The 22,764-nt window shown below is 35.7% G+C and overlaps 1 long non-coding RNA gene across 1 annotated transcript; it reads left to right on the top strand.

Annotated features, from left to right (window-relative positions):
* Positions 1-716: 716 nt before the first annotated feature.
* LOC308526689 lies at positions 717-22,701 on the top strand. The gene is made up of 4 exons (XR_013996568.1): positions 717-730; positions 2,148-2,219; positions 17,861-17,973; positions 21,599-22,701. It is a non-coding gene; the product is annotated as an uncharacterized lncRNA (long non-coding RNA).
* The last annotated feature ends 63 nt before the right edge of the window (positions 22,702-22,764 follow it).

The following is a 22,764-nucleotide window of genomic DNA, read 5'->3' as shown; positions in this document are numbered from 1 at the left end:
TCTGTGAACTCTGCTATCTGTTTAGAACAAGTATAGAAATTGAGATTAAAAATTTGAGAGAAATAATTTTAGAGCAGTTTGACAAAATAGTGTCTATTGAAACAAATAATATTAAAAATTTAGATTTATATGTTTTGTTTTCTTTTTGATGGTATCCTTTTTTTAGTAATGCCTTATTTTTGTATTTTATAGAAGAATTGGTTTGCAGTGACTTGGGTATTTAAAAAAGAGCCATTTCTTCAATAAAGTTAGTTTGAGAGCACTATATTATAACATAAATAATTCTGTGTTAAATGGAACACTGTCATATTTTGTTCTAATACAAACAAATGGTACCAGCTGTCAGATGTTTAAAAATATTTTATGGGAAAAAGTCTTCTATCCATTAATTCAACTTCTATGTCTGTGTGTATATGTGTGAATTAGGAAAATATTTTCATTATCTGTGTAACCGAATGCATATCCAGAAGTCAATATTTGAGAAACACTATAATCAGGTACTAAAAATACTCAATTACAGAAGATAAAGCAATTTTGCAAAAGTTTTTAGAGAGGAGTAACCAGGGAAGGAATCTCTAGGTTCTGGAGCTGTTGCATTTTTGGCAAATATCTGATACTGGGGAAAAGATTAATAGAATCATGAAGTTAGAAATCACAGAATTCTACGTCTTTGTTTTGACAGAGGAGATCAGAATAAGGAAGAAATTTTTGGAACTGAAAAGATGAACTGGTGGGTGAGAACTGCAGTTCCCATTATATATACAGTTTACATGTATAAATATATCCTTGCTGCTATTTGTAATATCCAAAATCACATGATATTAGTCAGAAGAAACCATCACTATCATATAATACTGCTTCTAAATTTTGCGTACTATAAGACAAAGACTTACTAGGTTAAGTGAACATGCCTGGAACTGCCAGTTACTTAAAGAAGGAAGACCAGGAAGAAAGAATCCAAGTATTCTGAAGCCCATGTCAGTAATTTCATGTGGCACCATGTTATGGGAGACTTTAAAAAAAAAATTGTATTGATTTCAGAGAGGAGAAAAAAAATAGAAACATCAATGATGAGAGAGAGTAACTGATAGGCTGCCTCCTGCATGCCTCCCACTGGGGATGGAGCCCTCAACCTGGGCATGTGCCCTGATTGGGAATCAAGCCATGACCTCCTGGTTCATAGGTGGGCGTTCAACCACTGAGCCACGCCGGCTGAGCATGGGAGACTTTTAAGAGAGTTACCACATTAATTCCTCAGGAAAACTCTTCTATACAGTACCTGAAGTAGTACATTTCATAAATATGAAGTGTGGCTTCCATAAATCAATGAAAAAAAAGATGTATTTAAGTTACATTATTAATCATAGTGATTAATAATAGAATAGAAGAATTTTGCCAGCTAATGGTCATGTATCTGGGTGACTGATACAATTTATAAAAATTAGAAAATTTCAGGGTTAGGATAAACCTTAACCAGTCTATATACACTGACTGGAACTACCATCTAGCCTACCCATAGGAAGAATGTCAATGAGTCCAAGCCTCAAATTTCTATGCTTTTAGACTCATAAACTAAGCTGATTTATAAAAACAAAAGTCATTTTCTGAGAACCTTTATAACCCAGAAACCAAGGTAGCCCTTTATTTAAAAAACTCATAATAACCTATGAAGAAGGTATTATTAGTAGCCCCATTTTACTGATGGGATCATTGAATTGGGAGAAGTCATGTGGGTTGTATATATTAACATTACTTATAGGAGATCAGACTTCAATCTGCTTATATCCTCCTCATTCATATGTTATACAATATTGTGGTCTAGCTAGTCCAGCAAGGGACATCATAGGCAGCCACAAAGGCCCGGGGGTCAGACTGCCTGGGTTAGATCTAGATCTAGCCTTTACTACATACTAACTGTGTGACTCTGGGAAAACTATTCAACCTCTCTGTGCCTGCCGTTTGCTTCCCTGTAAAGTGGCAGTGGGATTATGGTGAAGAAGTCTAAGTATTTGGCATATAGCAAGGACTCAATAAATGCTAGCTGTTATTACCAAGGGCCAATTCAAACTAAAGTAGCTCTCCTGGATGTGCTGGGTACAACAAAATCAATTTATTAACTCTACCATCCTTAATTTCCCTGCCCACAGGCTCTCCGTCCGGTAGGAGAAAGGCAATCCCACTTACCGTACTTCTCAAAGAAGTCATCTATTCTCCCTGAGGTGAGCAGGCTCAGACCTCCCTCCATGCCAGAACGTGCATGGAGCCATCCTCCTCTGCTGCTCCCAGGGGTTATCAGTATAACTTTATAAACAAACAAACAAACAAAAAAGAGATAAATATTTGAAGAGAGTAATGAAATTGTAAAGTTGTAAAACAAATCAATGTGCATTGTAAGACACTCTAATCAAGAAATGTATTGTTTAAAGCAGCGGTTCTCAGAAGAGGCTAGCCATTAGCCTGAAAAGCTCTCAGGGTTCAGGTTAGAGTTAGGGTGACTCAGAACCAATTACATCCGGATCCCAGGCATGGGATGGTGATGAGACATCAGCTTTTTGTTTTTGTTTTTTAAACTCCCTGACGGATTCTAATGAGAAGCCAATGTTGAGAATTACTGGTTTAATGCTACCAAGTAAAAAACATGTCCTAGGTTGAGTCTGGAAATATGTATTTTCGGAAAACAACCCTGATGACACTGATGATTAGCCAGTGTCATCCGGTTTAGAACATGTAACACCCCAATAAAATAACTGAGGGCCTATTTTTATGGTTATGGAGTCTGAGAAATTGCCAATGGAGCATTCTGATAGATAAATACTTGGTAATAGTTTGAATTCCAGATCATGAAATTGGAAATAGATTCTTAAATTCTCTCTATTTACTAATCTATAAACAACATATAAGAGTCGGAGGTTTAAGGTGAAATTTAAATGTGCATGAAACATTTCCATTATATACTTAAAGCATAACCCTTAACACTGAACCAAAATAGCATGTCTGTTACCTACCAGGAACTCTTTTCATATGCAAATCGTATGAAACTCAGCCTTTATAATACAGAAGAGACAGCACAAAAGTCACAGCTATGTAGCAACCAAGCAAAAAACAGTGCTGATTTATGAAACTTCACAGACTTTGAAATAGAAACAAAGCACTAAATATTCATGAAATCTTATACAGTGCTTACCACATAAGTTACATCTCAGTGATTTGTATAAATGTGTATGGAAAAATAATAATCTGAGCATATCCAAACATATGGAACCTTTCAAGTGTTAAGTTCACTAATTTTTGGTCTCATTTTATTTTGAATCATAAATAAATTATGAATATGCTGTAAAAGGTTGGCCATAATCTAAACCTTTCAAAGAAAAGTAAACAAAGATTTCATCAGCAAAATAAGAGAGTAACTATGGAAGGAAGGATTTAATAACAATCCTCTCTGATTGCAATGTTTTTAAGAAGTGGTAAAGCTCTTTAAAGACACCAAGATAAGTGAAATAAGTAAATAAAATTTTGTCATTAAAGCAACATCATAACCTATCATGCAAACAGAGTTAAAATAAGAAACAATCTGGGCCATGTACCTTTTATATTAATCATAAACTCAAAGAAATAATCTGATAGCTAATACAATAATCAAGGGACTCTTAAATTTCACTGAGTTACCTTGCCAATTTTGGTTCCAGTTTCATAACATAATTATCCCAATTGTATTTAACTATACTAATGGCAGATGCAGTCTTTAAACATAAACCTTGGTCTACAATCCACGTTTAAAGTGGAAAGATGAAAAGCATATCACTGATGAAATCCAACAATTCAATCAAGATTTATTTATTTCAGAACAGTGGCTTTTTAAAAATTATACAATCCAATTAATTGCTAAAAATCCATTCTTTATCCTCTTTACACTTTTTTTTGGTGTGTTTTGTTTTTGTCCTTCAATTTATAATAAGCCATAATTAACTCCAAGTAGCTCTGGAATATAGTGCTGTTCTTTAACAACTGTTAAACAACTTGTTTAATTAGAAAAAAAAACAATCAAACTATTCTCTTATATGAAGGGAAGATATTGGTTTTCAAATGGCCTTAGTTTACCTGTGACACAAATAAATGCTTAGAGATAATGTATCACCTCCATTGAAATGCTTTTACTGTTCCTAAAAAAGCAAGTGTGATACTGGGCTGTATAAATAGTAGTTGACACAGCCAGTAGAATACCACACTGGTCAGACCCACAGGAGCACAAGTTGTTTAAATTCAGAGATTTAAGAGAGAGAGATGGAGAACAATAAAAAAGATCAAAGGATTTAAAAATAGAACCTATAATGAAGGCCTTGGCAAAATGAGATTACTTGGTAGAGGAATTTTTAAATAATGGTTCTCAAGTATATGAAGAGGATGATATCAGCTGCTTTCCATCTTTACTGAAGAATAAATAAGCGAGAAAGAGATTAAACTTCAGGAGAGTAGACGTAAGAGAATTTCCTAAATGAGTTATGTATTTTTTAAAAAGCAAATTATCAAAAGGACCTGTAAGATTTCTTTCTCTGGAGATATTATAAATAAAGCATATATTTCCTTGTTCAAAATGTTTCAGCAATGTCTTGCTGGGAGCAATAGTCTACCATCATAGAATCTCAGGCTAGGAAGATGGTGTTTTCTAATGTCCATTTATTGCTATAAAATATACTGAAAATTGAGAAGATGTATAGTTATAAGAATTAAACATTGAAATATTCAAAAGATTTTATGATCTGTTATTAAGAGGTGCTTAATCCCTGTAAGATAAACTAAGAAAAACGAGGAAGCAATCCTCTTTTGGCTAACTAGTAATTTTCCACATGGCCTTATGCCTAAACTCTTTCTTACGGGCCTCGTTCTACACTTACATGTGGAGAGAGCCTGCTGCCTCAAGGATGCTTTAAGATGTCAGTGCCTTTCCCATTCCCACGTGGCCTGACGTCAGGAGTCTTTGGGTGAAGACTCCCTCTACCTCAAGGAGTCCAAGGGAATGATGCACTCTCTGGGGCAGGCATACTTTCAGCATGTGACCATCTCATCACGGCTCACTCTACAGCACAAGCAATCATCTCCCCATTCTACTTCCCTGCTATTGCCCCTTCAGGAGAAAGGTATAGGGAAAATAAAGAATCTGGAGCAGGACTCTTTGCAGACATGATTCTGCTACCACTTTTTAAAAATTTCATCACCTACCTATATCCTATTTACATGAATAACCAAGATTTATAAAGTACATGTGATATACATAAAATATATAAAGTACTGGTTACTAATGGTTTTTATTCGTTCTGCTTATTAAATCCTCACAATACTCAGAGGTTGGTAGTACTGTTATTGTCATCCATTGTATAGCTAAGGAAACATTGACCAAAAAAAATATGCTAAGTAATTTGCCTAAAGTCACTTATATTGAGCTATTGAGCCAGGGTTTGAACCCAGTCTGGCATCAGAGCCTGTGTGCAAATCCATAACATCAAACTACTCTCTGCAGTTGGATTAACCTTACAGAAAATCAGGCACCAACTAATGCCATCCTACTCCTCATATGTGGAAGTACCATTAATCACTATTTTTCTAGTCCCCATGTACAGAGCAGAACACTCCAGAGTTAGTGAAAATAAAATATTTCTTTAAAAATACATAATTTTCAAGAAATAACATAATAGCTTATTGTCATAAATTCATTTATTCACTGGCAAAACCTTTTTTGTATGTCTACAAAAGGAAGAAAACAGATTGACGCTAATAAGCTGTTTCTTGCTTTTCATTGTTGTTTATCTGAAATGAGAGCTCATGAATTGAATTGATAAGAAGTAAATTAACATATAAGGATATGAAGCAGAATGTATTTATACAAAAATTGACTGTTGGCAAAGTAAACTGCTAAAGTGAATAACAATCACAAGAACATTTTTAAAGACAAATTACTAGAAGGTAGTATATTGAATATACACTCATTATGTGTATGTAGTCTCTCTTATCACTAACCTTAAGTTTATCATAAATATAAGTGTGTAACCTTGATATCAGAGGTCCTAGCTGACATGGGAAAACCAGGTGGGAACTGTAAATGACTATAATAGCACAGGCTTATACTAGCTAATTCAAAACATAAGCCCTGTCTCAAAATATCAAACTACTGGTTTCTGTTAACTTATACAAGATCCTACAGATTCGCCCCGTCCAAGCTCTTCATCAGCCACTATGCACACTAGTCTTGCTGGGATGACTTCTCCCAGGGACAGGTGTTCTCTGCCAGTGGCAGTGGCTGCTTGCTGCTTCCACCATTCTGCCCTCAGGGAGGGGATGTGAGCTCATCCTAAATTCTTGATAAAGAGCTATGACGAGGTATAATTAGCTTAAGTTTCAGTTTTATAGACTTCATGGGTCAAGGGTAATGGAATTTAAGGCCCAGGGCCTATCCAAGGTGAAGAGTATCATAGGAGACCTTCTACTCATTATATTGGGACCCCAGAGCTCTCCATCTTCAGAATACTAATGTGAAGCAGAAGTAAACCAGCCTGCACAATCCATAATAGGGAGGGATGACTAATTGGTGAGCATAGCAGAGAAAAATAGTGTGAGAAAGGGGGATGAAAGGGTTGGGCGGGCCTGAATCTCGACCTTAGGCTACCCTTGTATGGTTCTGCAGTCTGGGGTTATATCACCCAGATGGGCCAGGGAAACTTAAGCACATGGAAGGTGGTCCCAGACTAACAGCCATTCCGTAGAGGAGTCAGAAACAAACTATCTCTGGAAGAAAAACAACTTACAGTTGAGGCTTCAGAGAATTTCCTCAAATAAAATTGCATATAACATGAGGTCACATAAACATAAGCAACCACAAAAGAAAAACTCATCATAAGCAAGAAAAATAGACAACAGATACCGATTCCAAGAACTTTAGACATTGGAATTACCAGATAGAGCTTATAAAATAGCTATTATACTATGTTTTAAAAAAATACTTTGAAAAAAAGAACATGTTTGGAGATATCTTCAGAGAACAATGAATGAACTCTAAAAATTGTCTCAGACAGATTGAAAAGAAACTAGACAAAATGTCTACAAATGAAAAATACAAGAACTAAAATGAAAAACTCAAAGATATGCACACCTATTAGAATGGCCTAAGTCTAGAACACACCAAATGCAGTGAGGATGTGGAGCAACAGTGACTTTCATACATTGCCGGTGGAAATACAAATTGGTCCAGTCACTTTGGCAGACAGTTTGAAGGTTTCTTACAAAACTAAATATACTCTTACACTATGATCCAATACTCTTTAGTATTCATCTAGAGGTGAAAATTTATGTCCACACAAAAACCTGTACACAGATGTTTATAACAGCTTTATTTACAATTGCCAAAGCTTGGAAGCAACCAAGATGTCCTTCACTAGGTGAATAGATACATAAACTCTGGTCCATCCAGACAATGGAATATTATTGAACACTGAAAAGAAATGAGGTATCAAGTCATGAAAAGACATGAAACAACCTTAAATCATATTAAGTGAAAGGAGTCTATCTGAAAAGGCTACAAGCTGTATGATTCCAACGATATGACATTCCAGAAAAGGCAAAACTATGGAGACACTAAAAAGATCAATGGTTGCCAGTGGTGAGAGAAGGGAGGAGAAATGAAAAGGCAGAGCACAGAGGATTTATAGTGTAGTGGAAATACTCTGTATGTTATTATAATGATGGATACATGTCACTATCCATTTGTCCAAACCCGTGGAATGTACACCAAGAGTGAAACTTAAGATATACTGTGGACTTTAGATAATTACAACATCAATGTAGTTAATCTCTGGTAAAAAAAAAAAAAAAATAGGGAGGGTATGCATGTGTGGGGGCAGGGGCTATATGGGAAATCTCTGTACCTTCCTCTCAATTTTATTGTAAACCTAACACTGCTCTAAAAGAATAGTTATTCAAAAACCCTCAATCACTGTTTTTATGACACAGTAGATCCAGATGAAAAGAGAATAAAGGAAGCTGCAGGATAGGTCAGAAAAATGCAACGTGAAAAAAAATGATTTTTTAAAAGAAACTATGAAATGGAGATTCGTGGAAAATAGAATGAGAAGTATATTTTAAGTTTCATCAGAGTTCCAGTAGGAGGAAAGAGAATTTGACAGAGGCAATATTTGAAGAGATAATTAATGAGAATTTTTTTTCTAACTGATGAAAAACAACAATCCACAGATTGAAGAAGTCAAATGAATCTCAAGCATGTAATTACTTTAGACAATTCCAGACCTCTGCATATAACACTGAATTTGAATCAGAAGAAAAGGAGGAAGAAAAGAAGGAAGGAGGAAGGAAGGAAAGAGAAAAGGAAGGAATGAAGGAAGGAAGAAAGACCATAAAAACCAGCTAGAGCAGTGGTTCCCAACCTTTTTTTGGCCAGGCCCCACTTAAGCATTTCTAAAATCCTGATGCCCCCCACCACATGTCATATAATTCTTATTATTCAAAAAGTGAACTCCTATTCACATGGAGGAAGCTTAAAAGGCCATTAACTTGGTCTAAGCAAGCTTCCAAAGAACAGGGCATCCATGAAAGAGGAAAATAAAAGAATGAAAGGACAGTTGAAGTACTGAGGAAGAAATCACTAAGAAATTGTTTAAAAAATAATAATAATATGAAATGATATGAAAAATAGCAAATAAAGTTTTAAAACATGTACCAGAGAACTGAAATGCATACTTATGTCACAATATACATTTATATACTGTATATGAGGCCCCTAGAACCATAAGAAATGCAAAAAAAATCACTGTTCATAACTCATTCTCCAATTGTCCCCCTTAAAAAATCAAATTGCCCCTGTAGGGCATGTGCCCCTCGTTGGGAACTACTGAGCTAGAGGAAGAAAATACATTATCTTCAAAGGAGTAACTTCAAAGGAAGCTGAGATCTAAACAGCAGCAGTGAAGTCCAAAGAGAAAATGATGACCTCAGTGGGCTGAGAGAAAATAACTGACCACCTGGAATTGCAGACCTAGTAAAAATATATTTAAGAATTAGAGTGAAATTAAGATATCAGACCAAAAGAAAAAAAAAAATAGTTTTTCACTGGCAGTATCCTGAACATTTGTGAGGATATATGTGAATAGTTCCTAAAGGGTATTGTAAGATTTAAAAGCAATATTAATACATAGAAAAGAAGAATATTAAAAGTTCTAGAAGCAAAATAAAATATGTCACATTATAAGGAATAGTGAAATATGTAGAAGCAAAATAAATCAACTCGACTTTTTATCTTCACAAAGGGCAAAATAAATATTGGGTATATAATCTAGTGGTTCTCAAAAGTGTGGTCTCCGGAACGGCAGCATCAGCATTACCTGGTGTCATGATGAAACAAAGTGTGGTGCCCCACCCAGACCTACTGATCAGCAACTGGAGATGAGGCTCAGGAATCTAGATTCTAACACTCCCTCCAGCTGATTCTGATGCCCTTGAAGTTTGAGAGCCACTAACCCGTTCCAAACCACACTACACTCAGTTTTTACTTATGTGAATGAACAGATGGTCTTAATATTTATCATGAGGGTTAAATTAATAGTCACAATTGAAGGGAAAAGAATAAAATGTCTTTAAAATAGGTTTGAATAGCATAAGTGGAGCTTGTATTTTGTCAAAATATCATTAACATGAGTATCTTTTCAGTAATTTCATGCAACTAATATCCTACATGAGAAAGGAAAGATCCATTATCAAAACTGTTTTAAAACATTGCACATAAACACTAGGGAGATATTTTCTTATTTGCAATCTAGAAACCTCTCCATATATTGATTCCTCTGTCACTGTATTGATTCAGCGCATGTAATCTCATTGTTATTCTAAGATTATTATTTCATACTAAGATTTTTAAGTTCACCAGAAAATTAAAAAAACAATTCCAAAGTGTGCTTCAAAAATGAGTCTACAGAATTAAAGTTGCATTTCTGAACCACAAAATTTTCTTCCTTTTTTCCCCTATTTGTTTCACTCCGCTTTATTTACCTAATCACTGTCTTCACATCTATTGTATAAAAGGACAGGTTTCCAACAAAAAGCTCAGTAAAAACACGCAGTAGTCAACTTCAATTATAAGCAATCTCCAAACAAGCTTTAAAGCATTCCTACCAATGTAAAGCTCTGTGGGAAATGGTTTTCTCAAAGAATTGTGGATGATGATTATGAACAATAAGTGAGGGGAGGTAATATTACAATAACGATCTGGAACTGTGAGTCCAATGAGTAAGATTAAAGGCACAAAGAAACTCTTCCTAATAAACAAGCAGATAACTGCTGGAAAGAAAAATATGTTCCTTGTTGGAAATTAACTGCCAAACATTCTCAACCTACACAAAGCTGTCATAAAGGACATCTAAATCTTTCCTTGTTTATAAAGTGTGTTGTGACAAGATGTGACAGTTTATCAAAGAACTATAATTGCCACCTAAACATCTAGCATTTTGTCAACTGCAAGTATGTTTAGGAAAGCATTTATTTTACTTAAAATACTACAACCATTTTTCTGCACTTTCTGAAAGAATTGACTGAATGTCTTTTCTCCTAAGCTGATCAAGCTGCATCAGGGCTCTTTTTGAATTATTATGCCAGACTTGTGAAGGGTAAAAGAATCATCAGTAAAGCAAGAAACTATTACCAAGGTAATACATATATTCTGGGTATTGATTCAAAGGACCTTCAAAATACAACAATTCCCACAAATCTGGAGAAATTACATTTAAATATGCTTGCCTTGGGAGGAGAAAGATAAGGCATTTTCTCTAGATCACAATTTTTATTTTCAGAGTAATTTATGAAGAAACAATGTCTTAAGCCCTGTCCCAGTTACTCAGTTGGGTAGAGTGTTGTGCAGATACACAAAGGAAGGAAGGGAGGAGGGGAAGGGAAGGGGAGGGGAGGGGAGGGGAGGGGAGGGGAGGGGAGGGAAGGGAAGGGAAGGGAAGGGAAGGGAAGGGAAGGGAAGGGAAGGGAAGGGAAGGGAAGGGAAGGGGAAGTGGATGGGGATGGGGAAGGGCAAGGGAGGGGAGGGGAAAGAAAGTCTTAGAATGTGTTGTTCTAGGCATCATTCCTACCTGTAGCTTTTGCCAGAAATAGCCAATGATGAGATAGATGTCTCACAACCTACAGAGACTCAAGTAAACAGTAGCTAAGTCTCCTTTAAATAGATCCATGTAGCAGAAATGTCAGAGTAATAAAGATATTTTCACGACCCTACTAATGCTCCATTTCTTTCCAGAAATAATTGTCTAAAGTAAGAGAATTTTCCAACCTCAGGTTTGGGGTTTTGTTCTTTTTGTAGTTAGTTGTTTGATGAAAGAGTAAACATTTTCTGCAAAAATTTCGGCACAACTTTTTAATTGTTCCTTCATTCTGATAAACCTCAAAGAAAAGACCTATTAGTGGGGCAGTGAGAAAATCCCTGTTTGAAAATTCAGGAATCCCACATTCTAGTCCATATTCTGCCTCCAATTAGCGGTTAGATCCTAGGCAAGTTGCTTCATTTATCTGGGCCTCAGTTCCCTGTCTGTGACTTGGGATGTTAGACTGGTGGTCTCTAAGGCCATTTTCATCTTGAACATTTTATGATTCTAGACAAATCCTTGAAACTGTGAGATGTTGAAACAGTGAGAGCTTGAAGCAAAAATAGCAGCAAGACAAAAACTTCTCCTACTTAACACCTCAAGGAAAATGCAACCAACTATGGGTTTTTAATGTTTACATTAGTATTCAGTCCTATTTAGGTAATATTAAGTCTATTTAAAAGTCTGTTTTGTTTTTCTTAAACTTTAAGAATGTGTGACACATTGAGAACACTAAGAGAAAAGTCATTTTAATTGAAGCTGCAAGTACTTTTTAATGCTGCTAAATTAAGCCACAGTATTTTCTTTAAAAATCACTGTATTGCCCAGCTGGTGTTGCCCAGTGGTTGAGCATCAAGCTATAAACCAGGAAGTCAGGGTTCAATTTCTGGTTGTGCACATGCCTGGGTTTGGGGCTCAATCCCCAGTTGGGATCATGCAGGAGACAGCTGATCAATTACTATCTCTTATCATTGATATTTCTCTCTCTCCTTCTCCCTTCCTCTCTCTGATATCAATAAAAAATGTATTTAAAAGAAAAATCACTGTATTTGGAGGGATAAGAAGTATGTGGTATTGGTGGGTCTCTTGATGTTACGATAGGAAAGAACATGAATGAAGGATTATGGACAGAAATGAGCTGGTAGGCACTGTCGACCATGAAGAGTCTGAAATGAGGAGACAAGCATGTTGATGTTGGGGAAAGATGTGATTGAATCAGCTGCAGGACATTTTGATGTAGTTTTCTTGACATAGCCGTTTGTTTAGCTTTGTAAGAATTGTACATTCTGTATATACAACACTTTTTTTTCTGCGAAGTAATATTTTACAGACATTACCAAATCTTACCATTTTTCTTGCCTACTCCAGTCCTGAGCTTATCCTATCCATGAACCCAACCCAGTGGAGTATCTTTTCTGGCCCAGCCATTACCCATATCAATAGTGCATGCTTTCAAGTGGTAGTAGTTGCCAATACCATACCTCAGGAGGATGAGGTGAAATATTGCTCTAAAACACAGGCAGTTGGCATCTCCATGACCTTTGTAGAAGCCATCAGGAGAACTCACAATGGGGAATCTGTTTCCTACCATGTCCCTTTATAATAGAATAACTTCGGGGTTAATCTATTTTAAAATAAAATAAGAAAAAAAATTCAAATATAACCTTCCCATTGTTTTCCTTTGATATTTGATTAAAAGTTCACCAGTGTAGCTTTCTATATCCCACATCAGGTATATTCTAGTTTATTTTTAATTGGGGGAAAACACATTGAGAATAATCACTGGGATTTCTTATCTGGGTTGTCTCAGTGATTGAGCGTTGACCTATGAACCATGAGGTTACAGTTCAATTCTTGGTCAGGGCACACGCCTGGGTTTCAAGCTCAATCCCCAGTAGGGGGCATGCAGGAGGCAGCCAATCAATGATTCTCTCTCATCACTGATGTTTCTATCTCTCTCCCTCCCTCTCCCTTCCTCTCTGAGATCAATAAAAATAGACTTTTAAAAAAAGAAATAATATTCAAATTGCTGTCAAACTTCTCATTTGATCTCCCAGGTAATAAGCAAATGAAACAATATTTTTGCCATTCTAAAGGAATATTATTTTTAACCTAGATTTCTGTGCCTAGCCAAATTATTGTTTAGAGGGCAAAAATAAGACATTTTTATATATTAAAGGACTCAGAAATGATCACATGAATGCTTTCTGAAAGTATCACTTCGAGATACTGAAAATGAAAATGCGTACAACCAGAAAGAATATGTGGAATAGGAGATAATAGTGAGCAAAGAAAGAAGTGAAACTGACAGAAATATAGTTTTTTGTGGTTATTGTAAAAGTTATCACAGTCTATAAGATAAAATTCACATAGGAATTGAACCACAATGTAAAGCAAATCACTTAAAAATCTGTAAGTAAATACAGATGATATCCACAGAGCATGGGAGGTTAGGAGAGGTTAAGGATATGAAATATCTTATCTAATTTGGGTGAAAACTTATTGACAGCAATGATTGGCATTATAGAAAAACCTGAGTTAAAATAAAAACAAGCAAGAGAAGAAAATAATGAGACAAATTATTGCAAAACTAGACAGAAAAAAAAAATGACATAGGCAAAACCAAACTGATCAAGCTGGAGATAGGAAATAAATGAGGAAGAAAACATTTGGTATATGCATTTGGTATTTTCTATTTACTATGCTTTCTTAATATTATTGCAATTAAAGTCAAAATGTTAGGTTAATCTTATAAAAGACATTATTATATTGGGTAGCAAAAATATCTAATGATATGCTGTTTGCAGGAGATGTATCTAAAACAAAAATTTGGATATAAAGGGATGATGAAAAATATACCAAGTAAGTGCTGACAAAGAGAGGCTAGGAGTGATACTTAGAGTCAAAGTAAAATGGAATGTGTTTTGTTGATTAATCTCCCCCTCCCTTCAATAAGGTGCAACCATTATGAATCTTTATGTATCTATCAACTCAATTGAAATACAAAAAGAAAAACAAAACAGTGAAAAAGTAGAGAGAAATGTATAATCTATATTAACAGAGGAAAGTTTGAACAAAATGTTCTCCTAAATAGTCAAAAGATATAGGATTAAGTAACTCCCTAATCACAATTTAATAACTGTATGTGGAAATTAAAAAATAATTCGTCTTTTCCCAGAATGAATTAAAACATTTACAAATATTAACAATAGGTCACAAAATACTTCATAAATTTTTAAAAAGGAATTTATATAGACCATATATGTATAGTAACATAGAATCACTAGTCATCTTGAAAAAATATAGCACTAAAATACAAATAGAATGAAGTTTGCTTGACCTGATCAAGAAAATTCACTAGAGACATACAAAGATATGCTTAATGATAAAACATGGAGAACCATTAAAATCAGACAAACTTCTACGCCAGTGGGATAATGCAAGAAAAAGAAGAAAGGTAGCAATACTGGGGGGGTGGGGGGGGAGGAAGAGGCTAAACCGTCATTTGCATATGTCACGATTGTTAACAAAAAAATCCAGCAATCAAAAGGAAAACTGACCCACAAGAAGTCAATAAAGTGACTGCATGTAAGGTAAATAAAATAGTTGTCTTTCCTAAACACCAATAAAACATAATTTAAAAATATAATTTTTAAAAGTTTCCACAACTACAGCAATTAACTTTACAAAATAACCAGTAACAAACTATAGGACTTGTATGATAAAAATTTACTAAATTATATAAAAACTACCTAAATAAATATATTATGAACCAGAATAGGAAAAACAATATGAGAGTTTCCCCAAATCATCTATTCAGTATAAGTTCAATGAAAACACTGATAGAACTTTTTAATTTTTAAATTTATTTATGAAAACTTGTCAAGTTTTTCTTAAAGTTCATTTGGGAAAATAAGTCATCAAAAATATTCAAGCTCTTTCCCAGCTGGCATGGCTCAGTGGTTGAGCGTTGACTTATAAACCAAGAGGTCATAGTTTGATTCCCCATTAGGGCACGTGCCCAGGTTGCTGGCCCAATCTCCAGGTGGGACATACAGGAGGAAGCCAATCAATGAATCGCTCTCTTTCTCCCTCTCCCTTCTTCTCTGAAATCAATAAAAATATTTTAAAAAATATATTCAAGCTCTTTCTGAAAATGTCTTTATATTATATGTGAAAAAGTGTCAGTAATTAAAACATATTGATGGACACATAAATTAATACTGCAGAATTTAGATTCCTGAAACAGACCCGTGTGTACTTACGGGAATTTGGTACACACATACCCTTTTTAATGGAAGGACTGTGTTACTGTAAAAAGGAGCATAACTGAATCAATTCTATAGGAGAATCACTATTACCAAGTCCCTATGGAGATGCTTTCCGGATATCCTGCCTTGGCAGCCACGCCTGCAATCTACTTAGAGCCTCTGAAATGAGGACAAGACTCCTGCCATGGCTTTTTTCTAAGTATCTTCATACAATTGTATGGTCAATCCAGATCATTGTGATGCTTATGATGAGCTTCTTGATGTTAATTGTCCCTTGTCAATATCTAGCTTCCTGATGATCTTAACTTTCTGCTCTCTTGGTTATATCCTAAAAGGCAACTTCATCCTCTTCAAATGTTCATTTCAAGGCCTATTTTAACACTAACACTTTGTTTATATGAAGTGTAGCTCATATTAATATTTCCACTCATTTAACCAGCCATTGTTGGGCAAACTGTTCTCCATTATATAAAATAAGGGAAAAAGAGGCCACAGCATCTTTTAAATAACACGTGCTGCAGAAAATATTCATCTCATAGTTAGCTAAGTAGCATATTCCTGAACTGAAAGCTATAGTATACTTATGCTTACTAGCTGAGAGTTGTTGTGTACAGTGGATCTCAGTACATACCAGCTCCTGTTGGCTGAGAGTTCACAACAGTGCTTGGAGGTTGAAGAGGGGGAAATATACATAAAGAGAATTACCAAAGTGACATTAAGTCAAGTATGCATATATTTGATAAAACTGCTATATAAATAATGCACTGGTCCATTAATAATGCTAGATAACTAATGATTGGGAAACCAGTTTTTTTCCTTTCCTTAAATAATGCACAAAAATACATTTGAAAAGACACTTCTCCAAAGTGGACATACAGATGGCCAAGAGACATGAAAAATGCTCAAAGTCACTGATCAGCAGAGAAATCCAAATTAAAACAACAATGAGGTATCACCTCACATCTGTTAGAATGGCTACCATCAACAAATCAACAAATGACAAGTGCTGGTGAGGATGTGGAGAAAAGGGAACACTCGTGCATTGTTGGTGGGAATGCAGACTGGTGCAGCCACTATGGAAGACAGTATGGAGTTTCCTCAAAAATATTAAATATGGAATTGCCATTTGACTCAGTGATCCCACTTCTAGGAATATATCCTAAGAAATCAGAAACACCAATCAGAAAGAATATATGCACCCCTATGTTCATAGCAGCACAATTTACAATGGATAAGATCAGGAACCAGCCCAAGTGCCCATCAGTGGGTAAAAAAAGCTGTGGTACATCTATACCATGGAATACTATGCAGCAGTAAAAAAAAAAAAATGGATCTCTTACCCTTTGAGACAACATGGAAGGACCTACCTGGAGAAACATACATCTCAATATCCATTCTCTTTCTCTCTTCCATAAACTCCTGATGTCTGCATCATGCTTTACAATGTTGCCTTCTCTTATTAGGTTAGTTTGGGTGGTCCTTAAGGATTGAAAGTATTTTATATATTTTTTTGTATCTTCAAGATGCCTTATATAATACTTAATATATACTAAGCAGTTGGTTCTTATGCTTTGGTTGATTATTATAACTTGATATAAACCTTACCTGATGATGAATAAATCTAGCAATAGCTAAGTAAGTATGTGTCTTAAATACCAACCTAAGGATTTTAAAATGTATTCAGAAAAGCAATGGGGAGCGATGGTAGCATTTTCAGTGTATGTTCAGGAGGTGGCTGATGCAGTGAAAGGCGTGCTTTCTGAAGAGACAGCAGCAACATTGTGCAAAGTGAACTGGACTGGAAAGAGCCTGCACCTGCGAGACCAAATGTGTCTCCGTGAGTTCCATTTTGAGAAATTATGCCTATCTGATGTTTTTAAAGATTTATAGTAAACAAAGAAGCCTTCATTGTCCTAATCCCCAGCACACACACGAGGGATGTTTACTGGAATTCAGTCTGAGTATAAATTTCTAAATGTAACACTGACAGCATCTCTTATCAGATGACATGATTAATGATGTTTTCTTCAGAGTTGCTCCAGTTAGTGCTTATAAAGATGCTTCCCAGCTCCTAATGCTATTTCAAAGATACAGTCAGATGATTACACTTATGAGCACCCTGCAAGGAGCAGGAAAGATAAGGCAGTGATTGAATGGCTTTAAGGAATATGTTTTATCCAGGTTTAATTATTATGCAACTAGTGACTTTCTTCTTTCTTTTTTATTCTTGGCATCCTGTTTCTTTCTTTCTGGGAAAGCCATTATTTTCCATGCCCCGATTCCATTGAAGATGCTATGTGATGACTTTCATAACTCATTGCTTATAGCTAGGAAAGGGATCCTCCCTTTCACAAATTAGAGAGTCTCTGGTTGTCAGGTGGGCAATGAGTAGTGTCTGCTTCACAGTCTTAAAATTGTGCTTTCTCTTTCCCCCCTGCTTACCAACAGGCTCTTTCACTTAATAGCCCTGCAACTTAACAGAGGATTAGAGGCACCAGCCCTGAGAGGGTCTCCAGGAATGACATCCCATGTTGGGGAACTACCAGGGCAAAGGCTTTGAGGTGAGACCTTGCACTTGTTAGAGCAACAGAAAGACTAGTGTGGCTGGAGTAGAGTGAGTGAAAGGAAAAGCAAAATGAGATTAAGTCAGCAATTTGGCTCAGTGGTTGACCTTTGACCTATGAACCAGGAGGTCACAGTTCAGTTCTGGTCACGGCACATGCCCAGGTTGCAGGCTGGATCCCCAGTAGGGGGTGTGCCGGAGGCAGCTGATCAATGATTCTCATCATTGATGTTTCTCTCTCCCTCTCCCTTCCTCTCTGAAATCAATAAAATATATATTTTTTTTTGAAAAGTCAGCAATTTGGGCAGAGCCAGATGAGGTAGGTAGGCTCTCAAGTGCTGTGAATTTCTCTGACCACCAGTTCATCAAATTGATCCATTGTTTGCCCCTGGCCTATATGGACTCAAATCTCTACTAAAAAGATTATACCTTAAAGTAGCACTGCTTAATAAGTTAATGTTTGTCCTTCACAGGGACTTTCTGAGCACAAAGGCAACTTGAATATTCCCAAATTTGCCAGATCATAAAATTCCTGGCCTCCCGCTGTTAGCATCCTGAATCTCCAGAAGAGGCCCAGGGAATAGTATTTTTAAATAATAAGCCTAGCTGATTCTTACAAACAGGCCAGCTTAGGAAACACTAAGCCCCAAAAGTGAGATCAAAGAGAGAATTTTGAGTGCGGAAGGCAGTTTTGAGCAGTTGCATCCCAAATCACATACTATTTTACTAGTAATTGTGACAGCTCTTGCCAACACATGGCACATGTGCTGCTGTCTCCTCTCCCATGACCATGGGCGTGGTCTCTAATGGATCCCAAGGCTGCTTCCTGCATGGGCGCAGACATGGGCTCAGTTTCTTCTCCACACAGAGATCCAGGCAGCCACTACCAATTGATGAGACGTAGGAGATGAAATTATCTGCCATCCCTCCTGTGGGGTCATCCGTACACCAGGGGCCTTCTCAAGCTGATTTTTCTTCTGAGCAATACTGAATTATTACATAGGAAAATATATTTGTGTTTGGGGATTGATATGTAGGATTTTATGGAGTCAGTGTTATATGGGGCAGAGTGGGGGGGGGCGCAAACATAGGTTTACAGTCATTCATATAAAAAATATTGCAATAATTATTAAATAATAATATAAGAATAAACTATTTCATGTACTCAGAACTATAAACTTGTATATTGCCCCACCCTGTATATTGAAATAGATTCCATAACTGCAGCATTATCTGAAAAAAAAAATGGATTTCAAAATTTCTTTGATAAAAGCTTATGCATACAGACGTTTCTAAAGTATGTGACCGTGAAAACAAAAGCAAGCTTTAGAATTAGGAATTTTAAGCCTAGCTGGGCTGCTACCCAGTTAATATATATACCCAGTTAATACATATCTTTGACTCTTTCATTCCTCATTTCCATAATGGAGAGAAAATGTCACACACAGTTGCTATGATTCAATGTGAATATATGTGAAACAGCTAGAACAGTTTTGGTTACATGGTGTGTACATGAAATAAAGCCTACATTTCCTCTTTTTCTTTTGCAATAAAAATCTCCCTCTATTAATAGACATGCTTATAAGACTTTTTCCTGTGTTCCTCTACTTGGTAACAGATTTGGATAGTATAATGTGGAAATTTGAAAAAGTACTCTAAAATTTTATTTATTCAAAGTTTGATAACTAATATATATTCAGACAAGCAAAATCTTGAATTAATCTTTTTTTTACATGTATGGGGTTATGTCCTAGACATGTAAGGAACCAAGAAATCCATAGTTAAATGGGACCCTCACCACAGTTAGTATAATATACTGAATTCCTACAGTCATATGATAAGAAAAAAAGTTCAAATTAGGGACTTGTTTACAAAAATCTGCATACTGGAATTAATAAAGACTTGTTCAAAACTGTACTTAACACTTCTTCAGTAGAGTAATGATTATGAGTTATGGACAATCTTCAATTATTGAAGTAATTTATGCTATGTGCATTATACTCCCATGATAAGTTAGTAAAGTTAAGCTAATTTAAGAGAAATAAATTTAAGAAAAGTTTATTCCCAAGAAATATTCTACATAGCTCAAATAATCAGAAATCGAAATGAATCAGAACAATTCAATACCTGAACAAGGTAGTTATTCATCATTTTATTGAAGTTGAATATAAATGCCTCTCAAGTTTTCCCAACTTCTCTGTTTCTTCTGCCCCTCAGGCATGTGTACTTTTTCAAAGCGTATTAGGCTAAAGTTTCAAAAAGTTCAATTACAGGCTCTTACTGCATGTATTATCACATCAGTTCAAGAGTCAATCAGTGTATGTCTCCTATCTGTCCTTCCTCAGCTACTCTAACAGCGGTTTGCTAGTTTCTGAACCAGTCCTAACAATATCAAAAGCTTGAGTCTGCAATCTGGTATAAATTTCGAATTATTTGCAGCAATTCAACAGCTACACACAATGATTGTAGCTGGGCTACACACAGGGCTCCCACCTTCTTTTTCTTTACCATCAATGTAGTGCAGCCCAAGGTGTGCTATGTGAAGACCAGGCCTCAGGTTTGAACAACAAGCATTTACTTTTCACAGTTTTGGAAGCTGAGCAGTCCAAGATCAAGGTGCTAGGGAGAGCATGCTTCCTGCTCCTTTGTGCTGCATCCTCACACTGTTTTTCCTCCTCTTGTTATAAGGATGTTAGGCCCATCATGAGGGTCCCACCCTTATGACCTAATCTAAGCCTAATTAGCTCCCAAAGGCCTCATCTCCTGGTACTATCACACTGAAGGTTAGGGTTTCAATGTATGAATTTTGAGGGAGACACATTCAGTCCACAGCATAATCATTTTCATATAACCAATAGAAACAGAGGATGATGGTCTGTGGCCAGCATTGGGGGGCAGGAGGAAGCTGAGGGAGGGTAAGCTCAAGCTGAGAGCCTGGTAGGAAGCTCAGTTTAACAGAAAAAATATATATATTTCTTCCTCTGAGGCCAACAGTGACAATAACCTAGCTATAATAGTTTTAAGAAAGTGAAGGTAAGAAGCCATTTAAGAATTAGTTGACCAAAAGGTAAATAAATTGATCTAGCTAAAAGTTTATAAAAATACATTGATATTAGAATGATCTGTACAAAAGTTTAGACAACTTAGATTTATTTAAATGAATAAAAACAAAATGTTAATTTATGGATATAATTCGGTAGGCTAATTAGTCATGCAGTACAGCATTGCCCTTCGACAGTTTATTTCCATCAGCAGAATTAATCACAGCAGAGCAGATGTAGTAGGGACAATCCAAGGTTAAAACAAATGATACAAAATAATGAACTAGAGCACAAGATGATAACCTGGAGAAAGTCATGATTTATTATTCTGCCAGAGCCTTCTGTGGATTGTGCAGCCACTTTATGCAAGCCTGTCTCCCTTTTAAGCAGATATCTCTGATTGTAGCGATCTTTTACTTTGCATTAATTTTATCTGCCTTTGAAGGTAATGTAACTGTGATAACAGCCAATTAGTTTTGCACCATCGAGAAGCACAATGAAATGTGACTTAAGAAAACAAAGATAAAATTAACTGTCTAAATGAGACTACAAGGCAATCTCATCTTTGCTATTTTCTTATAGGGCTGGAGCGCCATAGGTTCAGCATCATAAACTGAAGGACAACTATAAGGATATTTGAGTTGTTTCAAAGACATGCTGTAAGGAACACGATTCTTCCAGAGGAACATTAACTGGTAATTTAATGCTAACTTTCCAGGGGACTTGAGATGTATATGTACAGATCACATTACAGACAAACACAAATGTCAGGGTGGCACTATGGGAAACCAAATCCCTTTTAAACTTTATGTTTAGGATTTTGATTATGAAATAAAATGAGCAAGACGGTCTTCAATTGAACATCATCTGGCTTTATTACACCATCATCGTTGTTCCCCTATTGCTTTATTACCCAGGAAAATTACAGTATTTGAAATGCAGAGATATGGCAAAAAGGAAAATCTTTGGTGGAGTTAAACTTTTGCATGTCCTTTGTGTTTTTTAGCTTATGTTTCTGGTTGGAAATGGATGCAAATAACGGTGAAATAATAAAAATTCATTATATTGTTCTAGGTTTTATGTATTTATCATAAAAACAATAAATTTTATTGATAAAAGTTATTTAAGGGAGGTTAGAAAATTAATAACTAAAGTTTTATTTTTTTAAGTCAAGAAACTGGCATACATAGATCAATGAAACAGAATAGAAAACTCAGAAATAAATCCACACCTATATGGTCAATTAATTTATGACGAAGGTGACAAGAATAAACAATGGGGGAAAGGTAGTCTCTTCAATAAATGATATTGGGGAAACTGGATAGTCACATGCAAAAGAATGAAACTAGACTGCCATCTTTCACCATACACAAAAATTAATTCACAGTGAATTAAAGACTTGAATGTAAGACCTGAAACCAAAAAACTCCTAGAAGAAAACATAGGCGGGAAGATCCTTGAGATCAGTCTTGGCGATAATATTTTGGATCTGACTAAAAGCAAAGGCAACGAAGACAAAAATAAATAAGTGGAACCACATCAAACTAAAAAGCTTTTTGCACAGTAAAAGAAACTATCAACAAATGAAAAGGCAACCTACTGAATGGGAGAAAATATTTGCAAGTCATATATCTGAAAGGGGGTTAATATCCACAATATATAAACAATCATATAACTCTGTAGCCAAAAAAATCCAACTTAAAAAAATTTGCTAGTGTTCTTTAAAATAGTGAAAATGTGACACCATC

The sequence above is a fragment of the Myotis nattereri genome, assembly GCF_964212035.1.
Source record: "Myotis nattereri genome assembly, chromosome: 11".
NCBI classification, from domain to species: Eukaryota; Metazoa; Chordata; class Mammalia; order Chiroptera; family Vespertilionidae; genus Myotis; species Myotis nattereri.
The sequence above is the reverse complement of the archived record's forward strand: the minus strand, read 5'-3'. Positions and strand labels throughout refer to the sequence as shown.